At 45.1% G+C, this 9,590-nt stretch overlaps 1 protein-coding gene across 3 annotated transcripts in view; it reads left to right on the top strand.

The window, feature by feature from the left end:
• Positions 1 to 9,590, top strand: part of PEX14 (peroxisomal biogenesis factor 14) — a 135,623-nt gene that overhangs the window by 111,330 nt on the left and 14,703 nt on the right. The gene's annotated exons all lie outside the window — the stretch shown is intronic.

Raw genomic sequence — 9,590 nt, forward strand, 5'->3', positions numbered from 1 at the left:
CCCTTATCCTGGCTATACCATGTATATTTATGCAGTGGCAGTCTGTTAGAAAATTTCAGATTAGATGTAAATGTCCTTTTTGTATGTAGTGTTTAATTATAACATGAGACCATGACCCACAGGAGGTTTTGTTGTTTTTAAATAAGAGCTGTTTTGGGAATTGAGGTTCTTTAAACTAGTAATAAATGTACACCTCAAATACAGCCAGAACCCCTTCTTTCAGTCACCTGTACAAAGTCTAAAAAGGTTAAAATTGACTCCAAAGTGATGAAAAATAGCTCAGTTTTGTGTCTTTAATGTAACTCAGCCTTGAATTTGCCATCTTTCAAAATGCCTTTTGTATAATTGTCTGTCTCGGAAGTTTTATTTTTTCAAAACATGATTTAAAACGGTGTTAGCTATCAGATTTTAAAAGGTGTGATTTAAACCCCTGTCGCGTGTTCTGGAGCTCCTGTCTGGCTCACTCTGCCATCCTCCCTGGCTCAGCCCCAGCGGGGGCGACATCATTGTGCAGAGGCAGGGCTGGGCAGTGGTTAGAGCCGCTCGCTGTGTGTGCCCCGCTCTCATTTAGACTGTTGCTTGCTTTTCTTGTGGATGAGGCTGAAGGGGTGAGACCAGGTCACACACACTCACATGCTCTCATCTGTGGTCGCCTTGTCTGACAAACCACTGGTGTCATGTGGCCTGAGACGAGAGGAACATGCCTCGTGGTGAGCCTTGTCCTGCGGCTCCGGAGTCAGTAGCAGCTGCCTGTCGGCCTGGAACTCTTTCCTCCTTCCTGGCCAGCATTCTTCCCCACCCATTGTGTTTGCTTTGGGTCCCTAACCATACTCTGTGTTTCCTTTTAACCAAAGATCAAGTCTCCACACTTTGCTTACTGTGTCCCTGGCCCAGCCGTTGAGTGGGATTTGTTGAGGACGGGCAGTGGCAGCTGGGGTGCAGAAGTTTCTAAGATGCACATCTGTTCTATTCCAGCTGTTTCCTCTAGTGCTTAATACCGAACAGGTCTCTCGGCTACTTGAAAACTTCTTGCTCAGGACAGAGTGTTCTGGCTGATCACAGAGTTGGCCTAAAACATCCTGCGCTTGCCTCCTGTGAGTAGACACAAAGGGTTAAACTGTTCGTCTTTCTGAAGAGGCAAAGCCTGGGATGGGGAGGGGCGGCTCAGTCGTTTAAATCATCCTCTGTCCGGATTGCTCTGAGAAAAAGCATTACCCGGTTAGGTATTTAGGTAGGAGTATTTTTAAGAGTCTCCCAGCCCTAAAAATAAAATACATCTTCTTAGAGACAGACTCCTTCCTGCACTGACGCTGGTGTAAAAACAATGGGAATGGCAATTCTAAATACCTGCCGCTTTGGTGTCACCGGGGAGGGTCATTCTTCTTGTGCCGCTGCCCCGCTCCCTCCAGCTCCGGGCTGGCGCTGCCTCTTCACTTCTGTACTTTTGCCAAGAGGTGTCAAAACTGCTCCAAAAAAAAAAAAAAAGCTTGATTTTGATTAATATAGAGAAAGAAGACTTTGCCTGACTGATAATAAAACTGATAAATGACATTTGAATTACTTGTAGCAGTAATTTATTACATAAAATATCTTTTATTTGACATGCGATTAGTTGCTGGAAGCATCACTCAACCTGACGAGTTTAAACACGCTCTAAAATGAACCCCAGTAAAAACCAGGGCTGTCTGCACCGGCGTTATGAAATACACTAATCCTGGAGTGAGGGGAAATCTGACTTTAAATATTTAAATGATTAATTGGGTTTATATATTTTTTTTACCTTTCTAACCCCCTTAATTACAAGCAAACTCAGGGGAGTTTCTGAACTAGGTGTGCAATCTGCATGCTTATCGCTGAGGCATTGTCTGCGTCCTGGGAGGGATTTATGGCCTCCATTCATGTGTGTTCCTGCCGGTTTACATCTGGAGCTCAGGCAGCCCTTCCCTTCACGTTTCTTGACTTTTTAAGGACATTTTCTCCCTGAGCCCAAGTCTAGAAAATGGGATTCTCTGGGCTCAGCCCCAAATGCTCACGTCTTGGGGAAGGGTAGCTTTTCCGAGATCGCTGCAAGGAGCCCAGTGCCCCGGATTGTCACCTCTGGGCTAGCCCGTCCTCCTCCTTGGTGACAGATGTCCTACTCGGTGCTTCTTTGGGTATCTCTGCTCTTTGGTGATTGTGGTGGAACTTGGGGTGGTAGTAAATGCCAGTGTCAGCAAAGAGAATGTGGAGACCTACCAGAATGGTCAGTTCCTCAGTGTTTGTGAAGCACCTACTGTGTGCTCAGGACAGTATGGTGGGATTTGAAACATGATCTTTAAGGATCTTACAGGCTCTCTGGGAGAGAGAAGACAAACTCGCAAGAAAAGGATAATAATATAAGACATGATTAAATGCCAAAATTAATTATACAGACAAGAAAATTCCACAAGAATACAGAAAAGAGAAGAATGAAGAAGTCAGAAGGCTTTGTGAAAGTGGGAGGAGGTAGCACCACGGGGAAGCTTGGTGTCACATGGGGTGAGAATAAACTGAGAAGGAAGTCGGGGAGAGCTCAGGAAAAGCCAGGCCGAAAGCAGAGGAAATGTGACATTCTGTGCTCCTCGGTCTGGTTTCTTCTTCTCGACTTGGAAGCAGGAATCTGTGTGTGTGTGTGCGGTGCCTAGCACGGCCCTGAACGGAAAGTCCTGATAAATGTTTGCTTGATTGATTCGTTCCAAGCTGATTTCTCCTCTTTCCTCCAGAGAGACAAGAAGCAAGGTAGCTTTGAGATAGAGCAGGACCGGTGTGAATTTTGTGGAATAATAATTTTTTTCCTTAGGCCTTTCAAAGACAGACCTACAGCTTCAGTTGCCCCTTAAAATAGGATGTAAATGGGGTTGGGGAAAGGTTTTGACATTTCATTAGAAATCGTGAGAGAGAAAGTGTGTTCTTTCTCAGTTGTTTCTCTTATAGCCCACATAGCCTTATACACTTTCTCTCTTAATTCACTGAGCTGGCACGTATTATGGAAGGCCTGCTATGTGCCCGGCACTGTGCTAGGCCCCGGGGTGGGAGGGTTAACAAGGCCTCGCTAGTCGCTCTCTCCAATTGCTGTTGTCTGATAGGAAAGGCAGGTGAGCGAACGCAGCAGTGCCTGAGCTCGGCCCAGGTGAGGCCAGTGGCACAGATGAGGTGAAGGACAGCAAGACCTGGGGGACGACTGGTGCAGTGAGCAGACAGGATGGACAGGAGCCTCTGGGCAAACAGCCTGGGATGGGAGTGTCAGATGAGAGGACCCGAGAGGGAGGCAAGAGCCAGGCCACCCCCCTGCTGGAAGACAGTCAAAGCACATTGGGTTTCTTACTTTGAAACGCATCATTAATTATTTTTGAGGCAGTATTACCTATGTGACTATATTATTCTTAGGCCAGTGTTAAAATTATTGTCTCACCTGAGCAGATGCTGCAGGGGGGCCAGGGAAGGCCCCTGGGAGTGTATAGACAAGGCAGTCAGATGCTGCGCCCGGTTGCTGTTCCGCAGGGCGGGGTAGCTCCGCCCTGCAGGGCGTGTCTCAGCTGCCTCCACTCCGGCTAGGGTGCACTAGGGTGGCCGTCCCCCTCGGCTCCGCCAGCTCCTACTCCCGCCACCATGCTCTGAAATGTTCATTCACTGTGAGCTCCTGGAGCTCAAGGGCTTTTTATATTTTTGATCTATGACCCGAGATTCTGTCTTAGCAGGTGTTCCAGAAATACTTGTTGAGCGGATAAATGGGGATGGAAATGCACTTCAGAATTGAAAGGCTGTCCAGTCAAACCAGCAGCTCGGGGCAGCCCCAGGAGCCAGCGAGGCCTCCTGTGTGCTTGGTCGTGCAGGCTGTGGAAGGAGAGAACAGGCCTTGCCACTGACTAACGTGAGGGAAGCTCAGTGTTTGGGGAAATACACGAGGACCAACCCACGCCATGTGGTCTGTGTGAGTGGTGAGAGCTTTTGGAGTTGACCAACAACGGAACCCTCGAGTGCCAGCTAGGTGAGGCTGTCCGGGGGAAGCAGGGCTGGAGCTGGGCTCTGAAGGCCAGTCAGCGAGGGCTGGAAGGAGAGCATCCCTGGGGGTGCAGCGAGGGCCGGGGCGGGGTGGTGTGTGCGAGCCACTCTGCAAGTGACATTCCCACCAGGAAATGAAGTGGGGAGCCCTCCCATTTTCTCTCCCATTTCCCTCTCTGCCACTTTAGCACACAAATCTCACTTTTTGCTACATAAAAGCTGCCGATTTGTATATGAAAAAAACTCTGATTTTTAAGGAAATAGCTTAAAACACAGCTTTTCAGGGGCCACCACCCTGTCCGCTGTGTTGGCCGTGTGTTTCACCCAGGGAGGTGCCGTGTGTGGATAGTGCCCCGGGCGAGTGTTACGGGAAAGAGCCGAGTGGCAGAGCCGTTCCCTAGGTCTCTTAGGCCGGGAAAGAGTCTTTGGTTGGTGGCAGCCAGGATTATGGCTGTGCTGACAATGCAGCCTGTGTTCATTTTATAAGGTTCTTCTGCAAATAACAGAAAACCCAAAATAAAAGTGGCTTAAACACAATAGAAGGATATCTCTCTGTTATGGAAACCTCGGCAGTTCAGGCTCTGATGTCAGGGCCCCAGCTCCTTCCAGGCTCTGCATCCCTGACACCTGGCTGGTGGCATCCAGCTTGTGCTGTGGGTGACTGCTCAGCCCCACTGTCCCCTCTGCCGTCCAGCCAGCAAGGGGCGGGGGGTGGGGGGGGGGAGGAGAAAGGGCAAGCTCCCTTCTGAGGACACTTCCTGGAAACTGCCCACATCACTGCCACTTTCTCTCCATTGGCTGGAACTCAGTCACGTGGTCACGCCGTCTGAAAGGGAGGCTGAGAAATCCAGTCCTTGCGCTGATGGGCATGTTCCCAGCTTTCCTAGCTCATGGAGAGTTGGAGTTAGAATAAACACTGAATTTAGCATAATGGCTGCCTCTGGGTGGAGAGGAACACCTGGAGCTTCGGTGGTGTTTGGAAAGTTCTACCTGGTAAAGTAGGTGGGGCTAGGATTGCTCATTTTATTATCACGCTTCAGCACTTATGTAAATGTTATCTCCTTTTGTATGTGTCAAATATTACAGGATGCATTTTTAAAAGTTGAATTGGAATTCATAGTTCTTGCTTTTTTCTTTGGTCTCAGCTGCTAACTGAGCAGAGAGAGAACTTAGAATCTACTCTGCTAGGTATTGTTCTCAATCACTGCTGACTTCCTGTAGCTCCCTTTTAAAAAAAAAAATCTGGACATACTTTTTTAAAAATCAGCTTTATTGAGGTATAATGTGCAGAAAAGAAAATGCACCGAATTTAATTCTACGATTTGAGTTTTGACAAGTGTGGACTCCCGTGTAGCCATCTTCACATTGTAAACATTTCCAATACCCTACAAGGTTCCCTGGTGCCCGTTCCCAGCCGATCTCAGCCCACCCGGACTCGGGCAGCCACTGGTCTGCTTTCTGTTGCTTCTGATTAGACTTATCTTTCCTAGAGTTTGATATAAATGGAATCATACAGTATGTACTCGTTCGTGTCTGGTTTCTGTCGCTCAGCATGATGTTTTTGAGAGTCATCCAAGTTGTGTGGATCAGAAGTTCCTTTTTATTACAAGTGGTATTGCATGGTGTGGACGCACCAGTTTGTTTATCCATTCACCAGTTGATGGCCTTTAGGCTGTTTCCAGCTTCGCACTATTACGAATAAAGCTCTTGTGAATATTCGTATACAAATCTTTGTATGTTTTTCCCCCTCTTCAGTAAATGCCTAGGAGTGGAATTGCAGGGTCATATGTTAAGTGTAAGTTTAACTTTATAAGAAACTGCCAAACTGTGTTCTAAAGTGGTTGTACCATTTTGCACTCCCTTCAGCAGTGTATGAGATCTCGTTTGTTTCATAGTCTCACCAGCAGTTGGTGTTGTCAGTCTCTTTCATTTGAGGAGTTTAATGTGTCGTGGTGTCTCAGAGTGGTCTGAGTTTACATCTCCGTGATGACTGATAACGTTGAGCATCTTTTTGTGCTTGTTGTTATGTGCATATCTTCTTTTGTGAAGTGTCTGTTTCGGTCTTTTGCCCATTCTTAATTTTCTTCTAATTATTGAGCTGGAAGAGTTCTTTAAGTTTTCTGGATTCAGGTTCTTGTCATATATGTGTATTGTTAGTATTTCCTCTCAGTCTGTGGCTTGCTTCCCTCCACCCCCCCTTAACAGTGCTTTTTGAAAAACAAAAGATTTTAAATGTCATAACCATTGATCTTTTCTTTTTCAATGTATGGGTTTTTGTGTCCTAAGAAGCCTTTGCTTACCCCAAGGTTGGAAAGTTTTTCTCATAGAAGTTTTATAGTGTTCACTTTTATGTTGAGATCTGTTTCATTCTGTTATTTCTGTGTGTGGTGTTAGGTGAAACTTAAGGTTTGTTTTTCCCTTTGTGGATATCCAGTTGTGCCAGCATTGAATTATTTGTCACTTTAGTAAAAATTAGTTGTTTATATATACACTAGAGGCCCAGCGCGTGAAATCGCGCGAGACCCCAGACCCACCACGCCATGGGACCCCAGACTCCGCCGCGCCGCCGCGGGAGCAGGACCCCAGACCCGCCACGCTGTGAGACCCATCAATGCACCTCCGGGTGACCGGTCGTTTGGTCATTATGGTGTTATGGCCACAGGCCTTTTATAATATAGATGAGTCTGGGTTAGATATTTTTTAAACAAAGTTTTTGAAGTATATTTTACATATCCTAAAACTCACCCATTTCAAGTGTATAATTCAGTGATTTTTAGAGCACTTTTATCCCCCAAATGGGATCCATTGTGCCCTCTTATTGTTAACCTCACCTCCAGCCCTAGGCAGCCACTAATCTGTCTGTCGCTATGACATTACCTGTTCTGGACATTTCAAGTAAGTGGAATCGTACACTGCAATTCCTTGTGGCCCGCTGCTTTTCAAAGGAGCATAGTGGAATCGTACACTGTGCAATTCCTTGTGGCCCGCTGCTTTTCAAAGGAGCATAATATTTTTGAGTTTCATCCATGTGGTGGCATGTAGCAGTACTTCATTCCTTCTTATTGCTGACGAGTATTCCACTGTATGGATGCACCACATCCCGTCTCTCAGTTCACCAGTCGATGGACATTTAGGTTGTCTCCAGTTTGGGCCAACTGCTGCTAAGGACGTTTGTGTGCCAGTCTTGTGTGGCTATAAGTTTTCATTTCTCTTGAGTTGCTGGCTCATATGGCAGTTTTATATTTCTGGGTTCCTCTGAATTTTTTTTCCAGTCTAATCAGCTTTTTTGAAGTCAAATTTACATACAGTAAGAGTAATTATTTTTAAGTATACAACTTGATGAATTGTACAGGTGAGTTCTAACTTATATAACCAACACGACAATTACAATATAGAAAATTTCCATCACCCCAAAAACTTTCTCTGTGCCTATTACATCAGTCCTCTCCCCACCTCCTAGGTCTTGTCAACCAGCAATCTACTCCTTATCACTAAAGTTCTGGCTTTTAGATAATTTCATGTAAATAGAATAATATACTATGCAGTCTTTTTTGTGTGGTTTCTTTATTATCATACATAACATATATACATACAGGCCCAGGTAGTAAATATTTTAGGCTTTGTGAGCTACACATATTTCTATCACAACCTCCCTCCCCCCTACCCACAGTCTCTTGTATGGATATACCACAATTTATTTATCCAGTGACCAGGTTCCATTTTGGGGCTATTATGAGTAATGCTGCCATGAACATACAAGTCTTTGTATGCAGATATGCTTTCCTTTCTCTTAAATACCTAGGAGTGGAATGCTTTGGTCATACCTTAGCTATATGTTTAACTGTATAAGAAATTGTCAAACTATTTTCCAAAATGGTTGCACCATTTAACCTTTTCAGCATTAATGTATGAGAGTTTCTGTTGCTCCACATCCTTGACAATACTTGGTATTCTCAGTTTTTTAGTTTAGCCATTCTAATGTGTATGTTATAGAATCTCATTGTGCTTTTAATTTGTATTTCTCTAATGACTGATGATGTCAAGCATATTTTCATGTGCTTATTGGCCATTCATATAGCTTTTGTAAAGTGTCTCTTCCAATCTTTTGCCCATTTTAAAAATCACCTTATTTTTTTATTTTATTTTAATTTTGGTTAATCCTCACCTGAAGATTTTTCCCATTGATTTTTAGAGAGAGTGGCAGGAGGGAGAGACAGAGATAGAAACATTGATGTGAGAGAGACACATAGATTGGTTGTTTCCTGCATGTACCCCTACCAGGGCTAGGGTTAGGGTTAGGGTTAGTCCATCCACTGAGCCAAACTGGTTAGGGCACTGTGTGTGTGTGTGTGTGTGTGTGTGTGTGAATTAATGAATTTTTCCCATTGATTTTTAGAGAGAGTGGCAGGAGGGAGAGACAGAGATAGAAACATTGATGTGAGAGAGACACATAGATTGGTTGCCTCCTGCATGTACCCCTACCGGGGCTAGGGATTGCACTACAACCGAGGTATGCACCCTTAACCGGAATTGAACCCGTGACTCTTCAGTCAGAGGTCCAACACTCCATCCACTGAGCCAAACTGGTTAGGGCACCGTGTGTGTGTGTGTGTGTGTGTGTGTGTGTGTGCGTGCGTGTTAATTAATGAATTGTAACAATTCTTTATATATTACTAAAGGCCTGGTGCACGAATTCATGCACGTGTGGGGTCCAGCTGGGGCCAGGTCGAAGGGCCGCAGAAGGTGGGCCGGCCAGCCCTGCCCATGATCGGGTTGGGGGAGGTTGATCAGGGGCTGGGCCAGCCTGGGGGAGGGGCCACGGGAGTTGGCCATGTGTCCCTACCCCCATCAAGTCATAGCGACCAGTCGTACCTGTCATTCCGGTCATTCGGGTCGCTTGGTTTTTATATATATAGATAGATAGATGGTTACAAGTCTTTTATCAAATACTAGAGGCCTGATGCACAAAATTCGTGCAAGGGGCTGGGCCCTCGCAGCCCCGGCTTCATCCAGAAGGTTGTTCGGCTGTCCGGTCTAATTAGCATGTTATGCTTTTATTGTTATAGATATATTTTGCAGATATTTTCTCCCAGTCTATATGTTGTCTTTTTATTTTCTGGATAGTTCCTTTTGAAAAGCAAAAGTTTAAAATTTTGATTAAGTTCAGTATATCAGTTTTTTTCCTTTTATGATTTATACTTTTTGTATCTTAAGATTCTTTGCCTGCCCTGAGGTTGCAAAGATCTTTTTCTGTTTCCTTACAGAAGCTTTATAGTTCTTGCTTTTTTGTCTAGATGTGTGATCCATTTGGAGTAATTTTTGTGAATGGTGTAAGGTGAGGGTTGAGGTCCATTTTCCCTCTATTGATTTCCAAACGTCTCAGCACAAACCTGGATCTCTTTGTAAAAAAACAGTTGACCATATAAGCACGGGTCTATTTCTGGACTCTTCTGAGTTCATACAGTTTAATTAGGGCTCATATTTTTAATCTATGAGTGAGGATATAGATATGCCTCAGTGTCCTTCCTGCCTGCAGATGACTCTGCTGATAGCACTGCAGCTCCTGGGAA

This window comes from Myotis brandtii, unplaced genomic scaffold (genome assembly GCF_000412655.1).
Source record: "Myotis brandtii unplaced genomic scaffold, ASM41265v1 scaffold410, whole genome shotgun sequence".
Lineage (NCBI taxonomy): Eukaryota > Metazoa > Chordata > Mammalia > Chiroptera > Vespertilionidae > Myotis > Myotis brandtii.